Source organism: Lutjanus erythropterus, chromosome 4 (genome assembly GCF_056507025.1).
Source record: "Lutjanus erythropterus isolate fLutEry1 chromosome 4, fLutEry1.hap2, whole genome shotgun sequence".
NCBI lineage: Eukaryota > Metazoa > Chordata > Actinopteri > Lutjaniformes > Lutjanidae > Lutjanus > Lutjanus erythropterus.
The window spans coordinates 21,808,668-21,831,000 of record NC_139320.1 but is presented as its reverse complement, the minus strand read 5'-3'; positions in this window follow the sequence as shown (position 1 = coordinate 21,831,000).

Here is a 22,333-nt window from a genome sequence, read left to right as displayed (position 1 = left end):
AAGAACTTAATACATTCACTAAACCTGTGGCAATCCCAACTTGGCATCTGAGTTGAGAACAGGTTATTACCTTGTTCTAATATTCCTATGAAAAGTAGCAGGGATACTCTAATGTTGATCCCTGTAGCGCTGTCCATGGTGCTGATAGTAGAAACTAGGTGGCTTTTTTTTTTTTTATGTGTGCGCACACACACTCACAACCACACAAAATGTGCATTTTGCTCAAAATGAACGGGTGGATAAAGTGGTTATTATTGTTTTTCCATTACATCCTCTAATAACAAGACAAGTTTAATCAAATGTGCTAAAAAGGGGAGCAACCTCATTCTAGCATTTCCTCCCAGTCTGACACAGCACGTGCACATCCCCAAAACACACACACACACACACACACACACACACACACACACACACACACACACACACACACACACACACTCAAAGAGAAATCATGATGACTCTGTGAACACTAGCACTCTCTCTGTTTGCCGACGTCTAACAAATCCTCCTTTATTTAAGCAATGTAATGACTGGAAATTAATTTTTCATGCCTGTTCCTTGTTCCTCTATTACCAGTGAATTATACAAATGTGTGTCAGTTGATCATGCTAATAATGTGAGTGCATGTTTGTGTACATGTTGTGCGAGTGACTAGTTTCTGAACTCGCGCAGGAATCGGATGCTCGGCTTAGGCAGAAGCACTTCACTTGTGCAATAACTTTCCACTTTCTTTACAGGCAGTCGTGGCTGTAGAGTTTGAAACCTGTAAGAGAAGTTCTACATCTATGGTGTAATGGTTCCACCCAGAACCCTCTTTGGAGGCTCTATCCAGAACCTTTCCACCTTCAGGGTACCATAAAGAACCCACCCAGCCAAGAATCTTTTTATATTCCTCAGGTTTTATAAAGAACACACCCAGGGGGTTCTACAACAAATCTTATTATATTCCAAGGGTATTATCTAGAACCCACCAAGGGGGCTCCGCTTAGAACCCGAGAACCATTAATGAAAGACTTCTTCAAAGATTTTAGGAACTCTTTCCTTTAAAAAGGGTTCTTTGGTTGGAAATGTTTCTTGATGGAATCCAGTGTCTTACAAAGAACCCTTGATAAATCTTTTTTTGAAAAACGGGTGCTTTAGAAACAAATGGTTCTAGAACCTCAGGTAGAACCCTCCTGGAGCCCTCATGTCTGAGGGTGTACAGGTGCAGGATTCTCTCCCCCTCTGTGTGTGAGTGTTGCTGCTGTTATCATCACCCTGAGGCTGAATGCATAAAACAGGGCCAAGAAAAGGAGAGGTTACAACACTGAAATATAGACAATAAACCAACACACACATACACACCGGCGTGCTGCTTTTTGCTTTATCAGTCAGCATTTACAAACAGCTCTCAATTTTAGTTTTAGAAGCAAGTGATCAGAAGTGCCTGTGCTCAGAGAGAGAGAGAGAGAAAGAGAGGTTAGAACAATTCATGGGGGAGACTGAGAATGGTTAGAGGTCACATATAACATACTGGCTGTAGTTGTAGGCATGGATTGGAGGAGAGCACGAAAAGACACGTGAGGAAGAGTAAAAAGCATAATATTACACGTCATTACCTGTACTTAAAGTAGGGCTGGGTGGTATACCGGTTCGTACCGAAAACCGGTCTTTATTTTTGTTATGATATTAATTTTTTATATACCGCCATACCGGTGAAAAGCCCAAACAACGTCCGGAATGTGTGCGGCGGGAAAGTGTTTCAGCGGGGACCCATTTCACTGCTGCACACCAACACCACAGGCGTGCCTGCTTGAGTGTGTATACTAGGGATGTTCCTGGCAACTAATTTCTCTGTTGATTAAACACAAAATTTAATTTAGACTAGTCACTAAGAAAACACAAAAGCAGTTAAAATTTGGCAGAATTTATTAATTTATAATGTTAAACAAAAATTACTGTGTATTAAGAGCCATTTGAAGACGTTAATCACAGTCTACAATCACCAAATCGTACTTTAAATGCCGCTGAAATGCGCGCTACAAACCTTACACGCTTATGCTTCACCTTTTAAGACTGAAGAGGGTCACAGTGTCTGCAGGTAAAGGACCCAGAGCAAATGTTAGCCGTCAGTCTGACACACAGTATGGCTAACATTAGCAGCTAGTAGTAGCAGCAGCAGCAGCATCTCCGCCTGCAGGTTTATGTCTGTGGATGTGCTTAATGTGGGCACGTTTCTCCAGTCGAGTATATATCAGCTTATTCTGTCACAGTCTACATTCATCTGTCCGACTTTGCTGATGTAAACATCCGGTGTTGTCACGACGATCGGTTCACGCACTGGGTGAGAGGGGCTATTTAAAGACAATCAACTGCAGTAATTCTGTTCTCAGTAGAAGGAAATGTGGGTAAGAACACTTTTGCATGAAAAAAAAAATACTGTCAAATACCGTGAAACGGATATGATTTTTTAAAAAAACCTAATATGAAAAAAACAGGAAGGGATGAGTGGGCAAAGGTACATTGTGAACACCTGAGTCGCCTGTGTGTTAAACTTATTTTAACTCAACTTCTGACAAAGTGGTTTCTCCCATCAGTTTCGTACGGCAAAATACTTATGAACCTCAGGTGTTGTTGCTTTAAAAAAAGAAGCCAATCAGAAATGTTGAATACTTAATCATTTGTTACTGGATTTATCTAAAATTGACTAAGGAGGAGATATGACCGGATGGTATTGTTAAGTTTTTATAAATTTATTCTTTAGCTCCCCACAGTGTTACCAGCATAGGCAGTGGCATTTTACAGTCTGTGTAAAGTAATAATCAATGTGTTCTAAGTTTGTCACACCACACAAACATGGATTTGAATGATTCAGTTTCAGTTTGCAAGGCTTATGTTGTGTTTGGGGTCTTTCTAGGCATTTTTCAGGTCTGCCCAAAAAATCCTGAACATGGAAATAACAGTTTAACAGTTTAACTCCACAGTTCAGTACATAATTTTCAGCTTCACATGGTTTCAGCAACTATTTTCTAGAATGTGTAATGTGTTTAGAAGAAAAAACTAATTTTTTCCCGTTAGATTTCAGGGTCAGTGATTGGATGTTGACTGTCGACTGAAATGCACTGATTTCTCTCTTAAAATATTTCATGCATGTTTTAAGACAGGTCTATTTAAAAACTTTTTTTCAGATTTGAAACAAAGTAAAGTGCCAAGGCACTATTTCCATTACCATGTCTGACATGTAAATTCAGGAATTTGTCTACAGCAAACAGCAATGTAAATTTGTATTCTTTCTCCATTTTAGTAGTTTCCACAATTAAAAAAGAAACAAAACTAAGCAAAAGATGCAAATGCACATTTGTAATCCGAGATTAGAAGTAGTTTGTTGTTTTAATAAACACAAATTGTATCTTACATCTTTTCAATCAGTCTGACTCTCCTAAATTCCCTTTGCTCAAACAGCCAGAGTTAAAACTTTTCAAAATAATAAGTGTCTGTGCCTAACAGACATAATGAATGAAGGGGCTAATTAGCTTACTAATACATAATGATCTTCTAGTAAAAGATGTAAACACACATATGCTCAGAATGCTAACAGGTTATTTAAATAAATTCCCATTGTATACTATTATACTATATATATTTTAAATATCTACAAATGATCAAAAGGCCAGATTGAGGTTGTTAAAGGGTCAGAATCGGCCCAAGGACAAGACATATACAAGTATTTTGCTTTACATAATGATTTGTCTGATTTTATCCAAAAAGCTTATCACATTTTCTAATAATAACAATACAGTATCTATGAATATGAAAATATTGTTCATTTCAATTGTTTATCTGCCAATATCACTGAATTGATAAGGCCATTCTCAATGTATGTGAACTGAAGGCTTTATGTTTCCACATCGCACCTGTATAATGTGCATCCTGGATCACGACTGGCTTCCAGACTACTCAAAATCCTGCTCATACATGCACGTCTTGAACTTAAATGCGGTGTGAGCTCAGAGAAACTTTCCCCCTTCAGCAGATGAATGTGACAACAACTTCCCAGTGTGAAGGACACACATCATTCTGCACGGCGAAGGTCAAACATCCAAGTGAGGCAACAAGAAGCAAAGCATATTTTTGAGTGGCGAGGGACTTTAAACCTAAAGAGGCTTGTAGCCGCGACTGTGCAGCTGCTCCCGGTTGAAAATGAATACATCGCTACTGAGTACTGATGAGTCACCTGGGAGAGTCTCCTGCCCATTCATGCATGTTCATTCACTTAATATTGTGACTGAAGACAAATAACTGGACTTCTGAGACCCTGGGTGCTCAAAATAAATCCCTTGTGCGTAGCTTGATTTGAATTGATGCAGATAATGCATTCGTTTTCCCTTTGGTGAAATCCATTTTGACCCTGTGCTCTGTTTTTCCTCAAGGTGAGAGGACAAAATGAACAGTGACAAATTTAATATGTCCTTGCTCACCTTCATTCACTCATTATCTGTGCTCTATATTTTTTAATTGACAGAGGGAAATGTGAAAAATAGCATGTCTTTACACTGCGCTTCCACATAATCAAACCAAAGATATTCCCATCTCTTTCCAGTCCTGACTTGAAATTTCAGCTGGTGCCCATTTGGTCAGTGAACGTCAGTGAAAATTATTCTTTCTACAATGGAAATGGGGGGGAAAAAATACAATACCTGTCTGTAGGTTCCATGAACTTTCCGCTCCCTGCACCTCTCATGAATACTTCAACAAGCCACAGACCCCTCACATCATTCATCCTCCACTGTTCCTCCCTTTCTCCCTCTCTTGTTCCATCCATTTTTGCTACAATAGTGAGGGCATGGCGTCATGCTTTTTCTGTCTCACCCTAAGCATTTTACATCCATGACTTCTGTCTGCTTTTCTCATCAGTCTCGATCCGTCCTGTCTGTGTGCCTCTCTCCTATTCACGCTCTCTCTGGTTGAAGATTCTGCAAGGTTGTCAAACTCTCACCCACCATGCTCTCTGTTGCACGACGACAGTGGGAGATAAAAGAAAATAAAAGAAAAGATGAACAAAGAAAGTGGTATTTATGGTTGTTAATTAGCGGAGCTCTAATGTGAGTTATGACATTTAATGAATGCAGGGGTACACACAGGCAGGAAGAGCACGCACACTCAGAAAAACACACTTGCGTATGCACGCACACGAAGACACAGATGATTTGGCAGTTAACCAGCATGTTTGGATCAGTCCGTTGTGCGTGGGATGGATAAAGGGAAACCTCAAAAAAGCTTAATCTAACAAGCAGCAATTTGCTGTGTACTGAAATCTTAAACAGAAACAAGCACACATCCTCAACTCCAATATTAACAAAATGGAATGGCTTTGTTACTTCAGTTTGAGTTGAGTCAACAGTGCGACAGGGGGTTGTCACTCTTGAGTGAGACACTGCAGGGGGCAAGAGTGGGATTTGATATTTATGAATTCATCTGTGCTTGTTGGTTATTAGAAAGACGGACTGGAAAAAAAGACTGAGTATAAAAGATGCAGAGAGACAAAGAAGGAGAGAGAGAGAGGAGGAAAGAAGCACTGGTGGACTCAAGATAAGTGGGAGCAGGGGGAGCAAACATGGTGCAAATGCTGTAACACTGTACGGTAGATAAAACATGATAACTGCCCCCTAGGGTGGCCCCATTGTCTAAGACAGCATGCTAAATTGTACTCCAGTGTGTCCCTCCAGTGGAGAAAATGTGGTCAGATACTCTAGAATGCCCATCCGGTAGACAAACTCTGATAAAATACACTCTATGGAGACCTTCAGGTGGAGAAATGAGGTAAAATGCCCTCCAGAGTGCATTAGCAGTACACAAAACATGGTAAAATATCCTCTAGAATTCCCTTCCAGTAGACAAAATGCTATAAAATGCTCCCAAGAGTCCCCTTCCAGTGTAGAAAAGGTGGTTAAGTGCACGCTAAGGTTTTCATCCAGCAGAGAAAATGTGATAAAGCACTCTCAAGAGTGACCTTCCAGCATAGAGATGGTGGTAAAGTTTCCTCTTGGGTTCCTTTCCAACAGACCAAACACAGTAATGTGCCCTCTGGTGTGCCCTGCCTGTAGACAGCATGTGATAAAGTGTCCTCTGGTGTGCTCCATTGTGCAAAACAAGGAAATAGAGGGCGCCCTTCCAGTGGAGATAATGTGCATCGCTGCTTTTGGTTTGCTGGTCCCCCACTGCAGACAGCTATTTTTTTTTTTTTTTTTCGACCCCACCCTTCCAACAGCCTGAGTCCGCCCCTGGAAAGAAATTAAACTGTACTCCAGTGTTGACAGATATATAAAAAAAAAAGATTGAATGGGGAAAAATGAGAAACAGAAGGAAGAGGGAGCTGAGTAAATGAAAAAAAAAAAAAAACAAAAGAAAGAAAGCAAACATCAAAAAGAGTCAGACAATGTGTAAGAATGAGAAAAGGGTTGTGTCACCGCAAAACTGAATTTATGTCTGTGTTTTTATGAACACGCCATTAAAGAGTAAATATATGACAGCACTAATGGGCTATTGGAGCTCCCATCGCACATGATGGATGGAATTAAAGTAATTGCCTCTGTGTGTTTAAATCAATTATAGAACGCCGCTGCACAGAGACGTGACGAATTGCAAGAAGAGTCCTCCCAACAGTCTTTCCTGTCTATGTGTGTGTGTGTGTGTACTCTCATCTCACATCCTCTCATCTTACTGAAATCCAAGAGCCGATGACCTTTTCCTGGGAATTATCTTTCCCATTCATTTCACTTCATTGCTGCCTGTGGGATGATCTCCATCCATATACTTCACCGTGAGCATTCCTGTCACATGTAGACATTCATGAGTAAGCTGCAGTATGTTTCTGCCCGTGTGTACATTTTGTGTACCGGCGCACGTTAGGGACTGGCATCGACTTCCTTCATCCAGTTCAGTGAGTTTCACATTTGGAGTTATTGTGTCCTGAGGGCAGGACCCGAGCTGACACAGTCATTTAAAACTAAACCTCTATAGACAGAGACCACTTTAGGTTGGAAATAATGCTCACGCCAGGTCCTGTGAGTTGCAGTCCTTGGAGTTAAAGATTGTTCAATGAGCAGCATTGCCACACAAGGGATCTATACATCCTTCTTTAAGAAAAGTATACATAGAAAAGTTTAAATTTGTATGTGTATATGAAATGTAACTTAAAAAAAAACAGAAGCAAAAATGTCAAATTCTCACTCAGAAGTTGACAGAGGCTTGGATTCAGTTTGGACAGTTTGGTTGGTTGGTTTATTTAATTAATTTGTTTATTTTATTTAATTCAAGCGTCCTGGACCATTTGGTTTCCAGAACATATGGGCTTACAAGACACTAAGCAGCAGCAGCAGCCAGGAGAGCCACATGACAAATCATGATATACAGTTCTACAAATTCCAAAAGAGAAGACTTGAAAACATTCTATTTCCATGACAGAAACACAGACAAAGTCTTTATTAAGAAGCCCATGCAAAATATCATCCTCAGACAACCAAAACGACTCCTTCAACTGGATGTTTTTAAAGGCACAGTTCCTCAAGTTACTGTACACTTGGCAGTGAAACAGAGAATTAAATTCAACCTCATCACCAAGATCACAGAAACGATACACACGCTGCTCTTCAGGAATACCTTTACATTTGCCTGACTGCCAGTGGTAAGGTGCCACTTCTTAACTGGGCACATAGAGACTATCTGTCTACCCTCTCCTTAAATTCAGTTAAATTTGGATTTGAACATAGTTTCTGAGCTTTAGCTTAAACCAAACCTCCTCTTTCCATCATTCCTTATGGATCTTTAGTATTTTTTATTTGACTATATTGCAAAATGTTCCTGAAAATGTAAATCAGAAAGAAAATACTGCAGAAAAAGTGGACACTATTAGAAATTATGACACATGGTCAAGAAAAACAGTCACATACAGGCACATGACTGGCTGGGTGAGTATTGTCTTTGAATATATTTTAGACTCTGCACAGGCATCTGACTTCCCCACTGATGCGCGATATACAGGTACTAGTGATGTTCTGGACCATATTAATGACCCGCTGTTCAGTGTTCCTGTCTTGGCCTGTGCACATCCCATGCTAGTTTGTGATGTTTCCAGTCAGGACGCTTTCAAATTCTCCTCTGTATTAGCTGACAAGAACATGGCACCAGAATTTTGCCTTCTTAAAATTTCCTGAAGAAATACAGCCGTTTCTGATGACCTGCTCCACCTCAGCTGTACGGATGCAGACAAGTGTGCATCTTTGTCTCCTTTCTCTGAAAATTAGCAGTCGGTTCCTTGGTTTTGCTGACGATGGCGTGGGTTTTCTGTGCACCACTCTGCAAGACTGCTGATTTCCTCCCAGTATGAAGTCTCATTGTTGTTTGAAATCACCCTTATAATCTGCAAACTTCACAGTAGAGTTTTCTCCATGTCTGGGGCTGCAGTCATGCGTGTACAGCGTGAACAGGAGGGGGCTGAGCACACAGCCATGTGGGGCTCCCATGTTGAGAACAGGACTGGAGGAGGTGAGACCGCCAATCCGAAATGTTTGGAGTCTGTTTGTGAGGAAGTCCACAATCCAGTTGCAGCGTGTGGTACTCAAGCCAGAGTGTTCAGTTTACCCATCAACCTCATGGGGGAGACTGAACGCTGAGCTTTGATGTAGGTGTTGTTTTCCTGTGGAGGACAGTGAAGATGGCATCCTGCGTGGATTTGTTGGTTCTGATTGCAAACTGGTGAAGGTCCAGGCTTGCTGGGATGCTGTTCTGAATGTGTTGGCGAACCAGTTTCTCAAGGCACATTTTACAATGCTGATCCCTTTCAAAAAAGACTGTGTGCCTCGAAACACCTGATCATCAAATATAACTGCCAAACCCTGGTATCTGAGTCACTTTCTTTTCGTCCCGCACTCTTGCTCAAGCTCTGTAGAGTTCAGTGGTTGGTGATCTGCTGGCCCACGATTTGCTGTGTAACTAAAACATGGCTGCCATTGTGTCCTCTCACACACTCCTTTCCTTTGCCTGTGCGTGTGTGTGTGTATGTGTGTGTGTGTGTGCATGTGTGTGACTCCTTTCACTCATCTGGAAGCAGCTTACTCCTCTGAGCTGCTCCGCTGGCTGCAATCCCAACCAAACCAAAGCTCTCTGTCTCCCTCTCTGTCTCTCTCCCTCTGCGTCTCTAACCCCCAATCAAAACTGTCCCGTCTTTCAATCTTTCCTCTCCATCCAGCTTTGTAACTCTATCTATCATTTCATTTCTCTTTCATTTCACTCTTCTTTCATATCACTCTAGTCCGTTTTCAAAAGTTATTTGAAAACATTACTTTTCTCCCCTCTGGTTCAGCCCTTTCTCCTCCTTTCTGAAACCTGTTTATATAAGGTTAATCTGCCTTTGACAAAAGGATGCCCCTCTGCTTCTTTGGGTGTCTTGGAGAAGTGCTTTGAAAAATGTGAGGAAAGGATTAAGGTAAGACCCAGAGCCAGGACTAGCTCTTTCTATCTCTCCATACTCGACTCTTGAGCCCCCAAACACAGACAAACTGATGCACATATACTAGCCCTCCCTTTCTCTGTATTCTACTTAACAAAATTCACTCAGTGAAACTTAGAGTCACACCACGAAACTTTTTGGACTGCAACCGACATCATGTTTTTGGGAGATGTACTGTATTTTAGGCAGGCGTTAGTACTGGGTGAAACCTTAAAATTTTCTAACTGATCAGTGTCGGCCCAGCAACCAACGACTGCCAATATGCCCCCCACAGACACACACACTTCAGCTTTGTGTGAGCTCCAAGTTCACTACACTACATTCACTACGTCCAATAAATACATAAACAAAACACACTTCAAAGTCAACAGACAGAAAGAAATGCCTCTACAGGCTGTTTTCCTCTGGCTAGTCCTCTGGCTCAGTGGGTGTGTACTGCTAAATGAAAGTGCGACGCTGAGCAGTGGCTGTCATGCAGACCATTAAATTAGCAAAATAAAATTATTAAATTGCACCAAAAATCTGACTGATAAAAAGACTGATTAATAACAATGCAACAACACAAAGACTTTGTGCATTTTTCAGTTGAGTAAGCTTCCCTGCATTAGAACAAAACATTGCCAGTGAACGTAATAATACAGACAACAATTATGTTTTTATCCCCAGTTGCTGTTTAGGTGATCAAATGTGCATTTTCACTGTTTTGAGCAGCAACAAATTAAATTCCCTTCATCTCTTCATTATGTTGGGGTGGCAGCAGAAGTCTCAGCAGCAGGACATTTCTTCAGCTAGCAGCAGCTTGATATAAAAACTGCAACATAGCCTTTGCAGGCCTCCCAGAAGGCTGTCCCCTACAAAGGCTTGACATTAATATGCACTTCCAAAATTTTACTATATTAGTAAAACAACGACATCTGTATCAAGACCAGAAAAATAAATCATTACAAATCTGATACCTTTACTCATTTTATTTTATTAAAATGTCTTTGCAGCAGTTTCTGCCATTTTGGACAGACAGAAGATGTGCATTGTTGGCCACACCCCCATGTGTGTTACATCACCAGAAAGCACAGGATGTGCTATTTAAAGGACATCGGGACTCAAATGGACTTTATGGATGGTGTTTGAAAAAAAGACCTGAGCATCATGTTCTCTACAGAGAACAAATATGAATTGCCAGTTTTTGAGATGATATAAAACCAAAACTATCTGCCTTGATTCCACATGAGGTAAATGAAAAAATGTTTCTTTTTATAAGGGCGGATCGTGAGACTTACTTGAGGATATTCTCAGCTCAATTGTCCAATATTAAAATGCATTTGATAGCAGTTATTTTTAATGTAGGTTTGCTCTTGTTGGTTTAGAATTTAGGTCAGGGAACCCTAAGATCTGTTGGTTTGTGTTTTAGCGGGGGATAACTGTTACCTCAAAATAATTGCCAAATTGGTTCATGTTGTGAGCATGGGTCTGGCCTGCCGCTGTTCTGTGCTGCACTGCTGCTCTGGCTCTTTTCTCAACAACCACTGAAGATGATGCCAACTGAATTCTAGAGTACATTGGCAAGTGTTAGAAGGACTGCACTAATCAGAGTGCAGATCAAATGTTTTCCAACCCCTAAGCATAGTGTGAAAGAGGAGGTTGGCCAGTGATACTTCAGAGCAACATCATCTCTTGCAGCCATACTGATGGCCGCTAGTAACAACAATAACAAAACACGTCCACCCCTGCATCACCCCAAAGCAGTTCATTACCCAACATTTTAAACACATTTGTATTAAACAGGTTTTTCAAGAAGGTATAAGGCCATTAACAATCAAGACAGTACATTTAAATGTGCAAAACAATTGCACATTTAAATTCCTGCAAAACCATTTTATTATTTTCCACTTTGTTAGTTTTCATAACTGGAAAAGAAAGATTATGTACACAAGCACAGGAAAACAAAACAATGCAATTTGTAATCCTAGGTTAGAAGTTGCTTCTTGTTTTACAAAACACAGTTTTGCACACTTTTTGTCATTCATACTGCAATGCCACCCACTTTTAAATATTATTCAGTAATAATACAATACTGTCATATTATTACTCCAGTAATGAGTAATTGCAATTTCAAAATTGTAATTTTATTACAGTTACTGTTTAAAGTAACTGTGAGTTACTTTTTGACCTGTGCGTGCAGCAGGTGAGGGCGGGTCACATCAGCTGCTCGCCAAAAACCCAAATAAAGGGTTGAGAATGAGAGGGAGAGAGAGTAGCATCGTGTCCACAGGAGGAAGTATTGAGTTTGTTCGTTTCTCCAAGGGTAAATATGCAGTGATGGAATCTAATCTCCACACACTCAGAGAGGTCGACTTGGTTTCCACCGCAGCCAACGCCTGGACAGCCAGCAACAAAATGTCTCTGAGTTCACAGTTCGCTGGATTGGCAGTTTAACTCTGGAGCACAACAAGGTCACCAACAAGATGCAAAAGTAATATAGTAATATAACTAGTGGTTTAAATAATTACTTTTCATACCAAGTAATAAGTAAAGTAATATTGTTACTACTTGACAAGGTTTTATTCTATGGCCCTGACCATGGCTCTGAAATATCAGCAGCCCAGCTGCACTGTGTGTTGATAAATCCATGATGCTGACTGTGTTGCTGAAGTAGCAGACAGATTTGTAAATCTGACTTTTCTCTGAGTCTGATCACATTCTTTGAACTATAGTGCTTTAGCTATAGCCATTCTGATATAAAAAGTAAATTGATAAATGCTTGGATTCACATTCCACAATTTGATATAATCATTCTATGTATAGACTGAACAAACATATTAGTAACAATACACTGCAATCCCAAATAGACCCTGTTTGAATGGATGACTTATTTATGAATGTGTAGCCGGTCCAAGCTAAATCCATTCACAGAGAGCATTTCCTACCTTTGTGAATGTCTGTTCTTTTGCTAATATTACCAGTTTCCACTGCCTCAGCATTTGACCCAGTTCCTGTTAAAAGTCTTCTTTAAAATATAATTGGAAATACACTAAATGGCATGTCAATAATGCAAAGAAAACAACAACCAAAACAAAACAAACAAAAAACTAAAATGCGCAGCTGATATCTAAAATTTGGTAACTTTGGCAAAGCCCCTGAGTGGCTTTATATTGGTGTAATCATACATCATGAAGATACTGATTAATCCCTGTTTAAAACCCTGCATTAAGATAACATGGCACTTTATATGTAGCCACAGTTGTGCTCTGTCTGTATGTACATCATGTACTGACATTCATCTATAGAGGCTGGTGCGTGCACGTGTGTTGATTTTGATGAGAAAATACACGGTGTCTGGATGGCTTAGGGCTCTGCGGTGTCATTATTTTCTGATTTGTTGAGTGAGTAAACAAGCAGGAAAGAAGGCATCACTGCAGCGTGCAGAAAATGAACTCAGTCACATTCAAACATTTGTTAACTGGAGGTGCCAGAAAGCCGTACTGGATTGCTTCGAACCAATTTCACACAGCACCTGACGTTGTCTTTCAGGGGTAACACGCCTAATTAAGACACTGTATGGTCTGATTTTATCGGCTAGCTGGTTAGTGTAGATCTGGATCTTCTTGTCGTCTCTCAGTGAGGCTGTCAGACAGATTGCTTTACTCTGCACCGCCTCTGGCCCACATCTTCTTCTGTATACCAGCTGTTGCTACAAAGATACTCAGCACGCTCAGTAGGTGGACAAAAGTATCTTCACATCACTGCCAGTAAATGTCTGTCTGAAAATCCCATCCTGCAGAAATTACATTTGTGTATTACTACATTTTTTTTCTTAATTATGTTGTGGTGACAAATGTTTTTACTGTCTGGATTGTTTACAGACAACATTTCTTTGATACAATACATTTCTATACCACGCTGGATTTGTAAGGAGGTGGATGGAGGGTATACAAAGCTCAGGACTTTGACACTACAGTTCAATGTTCACATCCAGACCCTTGCAACATAAAAGCTTTAGCTAAGCCAAGGAAATATATATTTTTTTGGAGTGGGAGGGGTAAATGTAGGCAATAAATGTAACAATTTTGGGTAGGTTTTGGCAGGTGTAACCAAAATCTTGACATTTTGGGTAGGTTTAGACAGTAAAAGTCATCCTTTTGAGTATAGTTTAGGAAATAAAAGCATGGTGAGTAGGGCCAGAGAAAAATATTGATTTTAGGTAGGTTTTGTAAAGAAAAGTACTGTGCTCAACTTGAGCCCTTTTGCAGCTGTGGTGTGGTAAATGCTCACTCTGCACACATCCATGCACTGACACAGAAAAGAGACGTCCACCTAACCAAGCCTGGACTTTACAGGATAGGGTTAGATAAAGATCATCATTTTGGTCTAAATATCAATACAAAAATCTCATCTGACACAGACTTCTGACTTTTGATTGATGCTGCAGTCACTACTATTGGATAATACCTTGTCAGTGCCATTTATGCAGTGTATGTATGCAATGTGAAAATGTATTTCTATCTGTATTACTTTTCCCTTAAAAAAAATATTTGCTGCTGCAGATTAGTGGTTTATAAACGTAATTTCTGGGAGACAGTGCTGCTTTCCGAAGCTGCAAGCTCAGCCAAAAATACTGGCTTAATGACTTACACTGCATTCATAATTATTTACAAAAAGTAATGGCCTCGCTGCTAACCTTCCACTCACCATCTGTGTAATACAAACAATAAAATTATGGTTCTTTTGTTTCTGCGAACACAATTCAAATAAACCTGGCACCCGCAGACCTGGCCAAATCGCCTTTCACCCGGAACAAACCAGAGCAGCGTCAGAAAACCCAGAGCAGCGGCTGATCGTGGGATTCCAGCTGTGATCGGCTCCCCTTTAGTCCCCCTGTGTTCAGGGATTCACAGGGATAAGCGGGACAGGGGAGGGACTTTGAGGTTTTCCGAGTTGTGGGCAGAGCTTTAGTGTTTTCCCCACCACATCCCAGATAGACCTGGAATGTGGAAGATTCCGGATTTGTGTTTGGGCTGAACTAATTGAGTCCCCTATAAACCTTGCTGCCCCGACTCCAGGACAGTGCTGGCACTCAAACACACACCTACACACACACACAGACACATGCACACGCACACATGAATGCATGCTCCCTTTTGTCTCTTTCTGTGCCAAGCCTAATCCTGCCTTACCAGCTGCAGAAAAAAAGAGAGAAAGAGAGAGAGAATCTCCTCCCTCCATTCAGTTCCAATTCACTTTTCAATTTCAAGGTGCTTTATTGGCACGGCTCTGCCTGAGCGATGCCAAGGCAATTAACAAAAAAATGGGCGCTTTCAAAGCAAAAAAGGAAGGGAAAAAAGCAACAGTGGCATTATATTATGGCAAACACTACAATCAGAACAATAATAATAAGCATTGAAATCATTTCAATTTGCCTTCCATTCCCTTTTTCTGCACACACCATCTCTGGGGGGTCAGTGCAGGATTTTCCTTTCCTCTCCTAATTGTGATGGGCGATGGAAAGTGCTCCACCAAATTGTGTAAACACATGTGGAGGCAAAGAGGAGGCAGCAATGGAAGACTGATCACAGCAAATGAGTTTCTCAGGAAATGATTGGGCCTCTTTGATTGCCCAAATGTAAGTCCCCTTATCCGACATGACACCTGAGTACAGAGGCACGTAATGTTTAGAGTATGAAGAACGTAATATATTAAAAAGATAAATTTCCCGGTGCGAGGTAGAGAATTGAAAGCAGATCATTTGTAATCACATTGCAGAGTAAGTGTTTGATGTTCTTTGAATGGAGCTCTGAAGTTAATTTTCAATTCTCTTTGAAACAGAGTAAAATAATGAGTTGTGAGAACAACAGAGCACTGCCTTGGTAACATTTTAGATGGAGGAGTAGGCAGGGGTCAAAGTATGGCGTGGAATTAAATATGTGAAAGAGGGAGGGAACTTATTTGTGGTCTCTTGTACCCTTTGACTTTTTTTTTTTTTTTTTTGCAAATATAAAGCTGCTGTCACCTGATGAAAAGAACCTTTCTCTGGAGAGAAAGGTTAGGTGCCACTGGCTCTGTAAAATCTAAACTACTTACGTGGTAGGTCCCATTGTGGAACAACAAGAAGTTCGATGTGTGTTTCTTCTAGAAGAAGTTGTCCTTGTACAGAGAATTCTGTTCATATACTTTTTTAAAAATCACTAATCAAATCTGTTTTCTTTTGTATATTTTTTTAGCCGAAAGGTTCATGGAATCCAAGTAAAGAATATGTCTCATTAGTTGAGAAGAAATTAGCCCTGCTATTACTTGGGCAGTTTGCATAAAACTGAATGTTATAATGCTTGTATCACGGGTCACTTTGACTGATAATGTGCCTATTTAGTAATGGAAAATGAAATTATCACATCTTTGGTAATGGTTGATTATAGGGAGATAGCAGACAGCTTAATAATCAAGTAAAATTAACATTTTATCTGGAATATGGATAATTTTTGACACAAAATGAAACTAAATGAGATGGTTACAAATTGCCATATTCAGATATCTTCTCATGAGGTTTAACATTAATCATTCTAACATATATTTCCATTTGAGCCAAGGTCAGTCCATTAGTGTGGTCAAACAAGAGCCAGTCATCTCCACAACTGTTGGCTGGTTTGCCATGAAATTTGGTACAGTCATTCATATGGATCTCATTCTTTTCATTAGCAGTCCAACACTTCTACAACAAATTATTAATTCTGTATACTGAGGTTCAGGCAGGGAAACATTTCAATGTTACAACTTACAGTCGCTCATAAACCTTCAACAAGTAACCATTATCAGACATGTATCATCAAATAATTGATTAAAACCAAACTGATCACTGAACGTGTACTTTTAAGTTTTAGTTTGGCTAATGTCTCACCTATTAACATTGGGGCGGCAGGATTTAATGACGTATACTGCAGCCTGTCACCAGGGGGCGATCACGCTCTTTAGTTTTCACTTAAAAGGATCTGTCATGTTGTCCATTTCTATACATATGTATAGATGCAGTCTGTGGTTAAGATGGTCAGATTCTGATCTGACTCTGGCTGTCTTTCACAGTGTCACATAGGGCTGAACAATGAATCGAAAAATTATTATCAAAATTGCAATATGGTTAAAGGTGGTACCTAAATCGCAGCAGTTGCAATTTTTGGTAAAAAAAAAAATGTGTCACAACAAAAGAAAGTATTTAGTTATTATTCATTCCTCAGTGTGTGTATATTATTATTATTATTATTAGTAGTAGTAGTAGTACTAGTAGTAGTATTAGATTTCATTTATTATCATTCTTTACGCACTATGACAGATCTCCCACCAAAAAACTAATTTAAATCACAGTAACTGCACGTTGTCAGTATCATTATTAGAAATGTTATGACTGTTTATATGTGCCATGAAAAGTTTTGACATTATCATTTTATTTCATGTTTTGCCTGTTATGTTTTATTTGTTTTGGTCTGTTCTTGTGTATTTTGTTCCTGTCTTCAGTCATTGTTGTATGTACAAATCACATCATCATCATTTTGATATTTTTTTCAATGAAAATGAAATACAAAAATTACTATTCCAACTAAAATTGTGACTCGTATCACAATCGCATCATCTGTCAAAATAATCACTTTTTTTCCATATGTCATTCAGCAACATCACTCCTTTTTACTTATCATAATCATCGTGGAGCATGTTGTGGAATCATGACACCCAAAAACAATCTAATGCTATTATCAACTGATATGTTAATGTTAGTGTCAACTTTATTTATATAGCACATTTTAAAAACAACCACGGTTGACCAAAGCATGGTACAAGCTTAAAATACAAAAACAAATAAGCACAATAAGCATAAAAGTAAAAATTAAACAAGCCAACAATTGACCAAACAAAAAAGTATAGTGTAGTCTGAACCCTGGATTACTGTAACTGTTACATTTTCTCCTTTACCAATGTTGAAGTAATGAAATGCCTTCAAGATTCCTATTTGATTAATTATGTGTGTGTCTGTCCAGGCATAATGCCATGAGTTGATGACTTAAGATAAAGCAACTACCTGTCAGGGAGTTTGGCGTGCTGAACGTACGTTGCTGACAATTACTCTAATAGCTGTGTGTGTGTGTGTGTGTGTGTGTGTGTGTGTGTGTGTTGATATGGCTGCCTTACAGCTTGGTGTTAACCACTTGACATTTGGGAAGTGCTTTCATTAAGTTGGACGGCTGTCTCAGACAGTTATGATGACAGGACTTTGCAAGTTATCCCAGTTAATACTGTGTCCGTCTTGGATCAATAACAGCCTAATCCCCCAATGGCTTACACTATACACACACACACACACAGACACACACGCTTTTATAGATGACATGCATACACATATGAGCACAGACACACACGCACATCTCGCCAGTAAGGGTTTAATCCTCAAGACTGCCACCGGGTCATCAGCTTTGGAGCTTTCAGTACATTACAGCAAATCTAGGAAGAGAGGCTGAGAAACAGAGATGGAGGATAAAGAAGGGAAAAAAATAAAAATAAATGAATATATAAATAAATATGATTGCAGATATTGTGGTCTGGGGAGTTCAGAGTGATCCAAGCAGAATGGGCAGACTGAGCAGGAAGCAAGCTCTGCTGCATGTACATTACTCACACATAAGAAGATTAACAAAACAATTTAACATTATTAATTTTATAGAAGTTTATATGGATGAGGTTATATTGGATTTTTAGTGCTGCAGAGTGAAAATCTTGTTTATGAGCTCATCAGTGGCAACTTTCTGCTGCATAGATTTGTCTTCACTGCTGTTGTGCATTTGATTGAGCTTTATTTTTTACTGACTCCTGTGAGCAATATTGTTTTACGCCATTAATATTTTGTAAAACACTGTAGGCTTGCCGGGGAGATAAAGACGTCAGAACCTGTATACCAAATATCAACTATTACTATTCTGCATTCACAGAAATACACATTTTTCAGAGGGTCTGGATTGGCTTTCCTACATTAATTAAAGGCAACTGATAGTGTTGCTTTTAATTTAATTCTACCTTTAAAGTCTTTGTTAAGTTTCAGCTTTTGATGTTCCACCTGCAGCATCAATATCCCTGACATTCAAAAGTCAGACGAGATGATTCAGACGCAGCTGGTAAATAGGAACATTTCTCATTTGCCAGAATTCCCACATCGATTGGATATCCTTAGGGACGCCTTTCGCTCTCTGCTTCCACACAAATGTCCCCAATTTCACTGGTGAAGTGGTCAGTGGTCCTCCAAAAACAGTGTCTTAGTCCATTAACAGCTTTAGAGGGAGACTGAATGAAATCTACAGCCAACAAACATGTTGGCGCATGGAATACGTCGGAGAAAGCAGTGAAGATTTCGGCTCATGGGAATGTAATGATTGTTAAACAGCTTGAAAATTATACATCTTATTGCAAGATTGGCATTTATAGATTTTAGTTGTCAATCAAATCAGAGATTTGTAGAAGGATAAATGTAGCCTAAAATGATGAGATGCTTTGTTACAAAGGGTAGCCTAAAACATACTGGAGCCTCTCCATCCTAGAATACTGAACATGCCAATATTTTGTACATTTCAGCTGCCTGTTTCTGACTTCCAACACATATTGGCAGCTATTGGTGAGAGACTTTTAGTCACCAAACCAGCAGGTCCACATATTGGCTTTCAAAGGGCTTGTTCCAAATATTCGTCAGACACATCTTAGGCCAGCTTGCTTAACCAGCAAATCAAAGGACCAATGTGTTGGACTTTGTGGCGTCTAGTGATGAGCTTGCAACTCACCTCACCTTCCAATCCTAAGCATGTAAGTGGCAATACAGTGGCCCAAAGGGCCCAATCTAAAGCCAGTGATTGTTTTGTCTGTTCTGGGCTACTGTACAAACATAGCAATGTAATACACAAGGACCCACACTTTCTGTAGATATAAGCAGGGCTAATTCTACAAAAAACATTTATTCTGATTATCAGGTAAGTATACACTAATGAAAACATACTTGTCAATATCATATTCCATTCCTGTCATTTTCTGCTTGTAACCCCCCCTTAAATCCTGCACACTGGACCTTTGACCATAGCATTAAGTCTAATAAGTCTAATGCTAGATCTCAAAGGCTACCAGTTACTTAAGGCATTGTACATGGCTTAACTTGTCAGCAATCCATATCTACTAGTAAGGGTTCATACATTAGTGATGACAAGAGACTGTGGAAGTGTTTTTAATTTCACTGCAAGCAATGGTGTTGTCCGTCTTATCTACTGATTACTGAGGTACTGAGATTCCAAATCCCTGATAGTTTGTCCTCTGAACACAAAAGCCAAACTCAGGGAAGAAAGTTAGAGACTAAAGCCAAAATTCAATACTGTAATTCAGGGCAAACCAAATGTATTTTCTTTCTGCATTCTCATATTTTATCTTACTCTTTGGGAGTTTGCAGTTTTTCTTTTTTCACTTATATAGTTTTCAGATCACACATTCTGAGTTAACACAGATTTAATTTAATAGTAACACATATTTTCCACTTTTCTGTCATTAGGCGGGGCATGGCAAACTGCCCTACAAACACAGTTATAAAAGTCGATGTGTTACTTGTGTAGTGTTTATTTTGAAAAAGATCACTGTCTGCTTAACTTTCCCATAAATCAAGTCACTGAAGTCGATGAAATATTGCTCTATGAAGTAAAAGATTAGCTGTCAAAAACTCAAATGGCAGTAAAAATAAGTCTGTGCTTTGTTCTGGTAATGGCTGTGGTCTTCAGAGACAAAGACAATAAAGAGAAACAAAGAAAAGAAATGACCAACTTAATTCTGAAACCTTCCAGGTATAATGTGATTTAATCTGGACCATGCACGCTGTGGGCTGATGGTTTGATATTAAGCATTGCTCGTCCTTGTTTTGACAGTGGACTTGGAGACAGAGACTGGATTACTACTTAATGACAGCAATTTTTCAAGAGGCACAATTAATAACTTTGGCAGAAGTGGGGAAAAAAAATAATTAGCTTAGTTGAAATGAGTCCATTTTAACTGGAAATTATCAGTAGCAGCACAGTAGCAAATACTCTTCTAACAAACACTGTGGAAACAGCAGAAAGGGCAAAGGGGGGTAAAATATAATTTTATTTCAGTAACGTAGAAATATTACTATTTTTGCTAAGGCATTAAACGCATACTGGGTTTTGATAGTGTACTAGAAATTGAATTATGCAAATCATTCGTTGGGGAAATTGTCCCCAACTCCGCCTTGCTGATTACTGTAATAAGGTTTTAACATATTAATATTTTTTTTTTCTGCACATCATATTTTTCATATTTTCTCAGAGATGGAAAAAAAACACACACAAAACACTGGGCTGTGATATGGAGAAGAAACCATAGTGAAAAGGGGAAAATAATTGCACATAAATGCAAATATGATTTCCTTGTTTCCATATCAAACCATGTCTTGGTGTTTGCACCCCTTAATTATGATGTATCATTAATTACAACAGGGATGTAATGGGGAATATTTACAAGCCTTCAAAGGCCGTCAGATATAGAGAGAAAATAAATAGTTGTGCTATCGGGGGGCAATGAGCTCAGATATTTTCCAGCTTTTACTTGGTAATTGTGTTATATGTTCACTTCGCACGGCACACATGGATAATAGCAGTCTAAGAATAAAATATGAAATATATTTCTTATGTGAAAACAAACATGCTAATACAGGTTATGTTTGGCAGATACTGGACTTGAGCAGCACTAATGGAAAGCAGTTAACATACTACATTTGTTAATCCGTGGCAATGGCAGCTCATGCAGATGCTGCAGCTGGTAGCTCCTTCTAATTGTCACTACTTTTTTATTTTAATCTGTCATTTTTTCAGCTTTATTGCTGAAACACATAACACTTTTGACAGAAATACACCCGTAGGCATTGGAAAAAAGACCCAGAGACAATTAGCAATCCACACTGCGTCTTTGGACCACTCAGCCAGATCAGCTGGACGCACTGCTGTGGACCACCCCAGGAGGAGTGGAGGACAGCAGGGACAAGAGTCATGCCAACCCTGCTTGCACTTAAGGCTGCTCTTAGCTAATGTCTGATCAGGAAATTAAAATGGAAGAAATGGAAGTCAGGCTGGCCAAGCAACAGGAAATCAGACTGCTTTGCCGGCATGTTAAGTTGTGTTTCCACCAAAGTACCCAGAACCTTTAGTTCCAGGAATTACTTTTCAAGGAAGTAACAGGTTTCTTCAGCCTGTTGTTGATCTAAAGATCAGTCTCTGACATATAAAAAAGAGTCAGCTCTTTCTTCATGTCCAAACAACTGCAATGATGCCATGTAACGCAACAGACAGGCACCATTATTTGGGGGAGACTTCATTTTCAGTCCATCTGTCGTCTTCTTTCTTCTGCAACTTCATGTTGATGTATCAAAGCTTGGTGGACAAAATCAGAACTGGTTCAGGGTTTTTAACAATGGAGGCTGAAATTTAATGCTGCAAGTACTTGGCCAGTCAGAAATGGTCAGGACCATAAGCCCCATCCCCAAAGTTCCTGTACTAACCCCTAAGCAGGGACTTTTGGGGGAAGTAAAACAATAGTTCTCTGAACCTCATTTAGACCCAAGTCCCTGAAGTGGAAAAAGAGTGAGCTCCTTCAAAGGTTCATAGTCCCTGCGTGAAACTCCTGCAATGGAAGTGTGGCTTTACAGAGATCTGCACCACCACAACATCCCGGACCGGACAGGACTCAGAGTAGCAAAAACTCTCTGTTTACAATAATGATGCTTTGCACACAAACGCAGTTAAAGTTGTTGGACAATGTTTCCCAGATGTCGAACTTTTT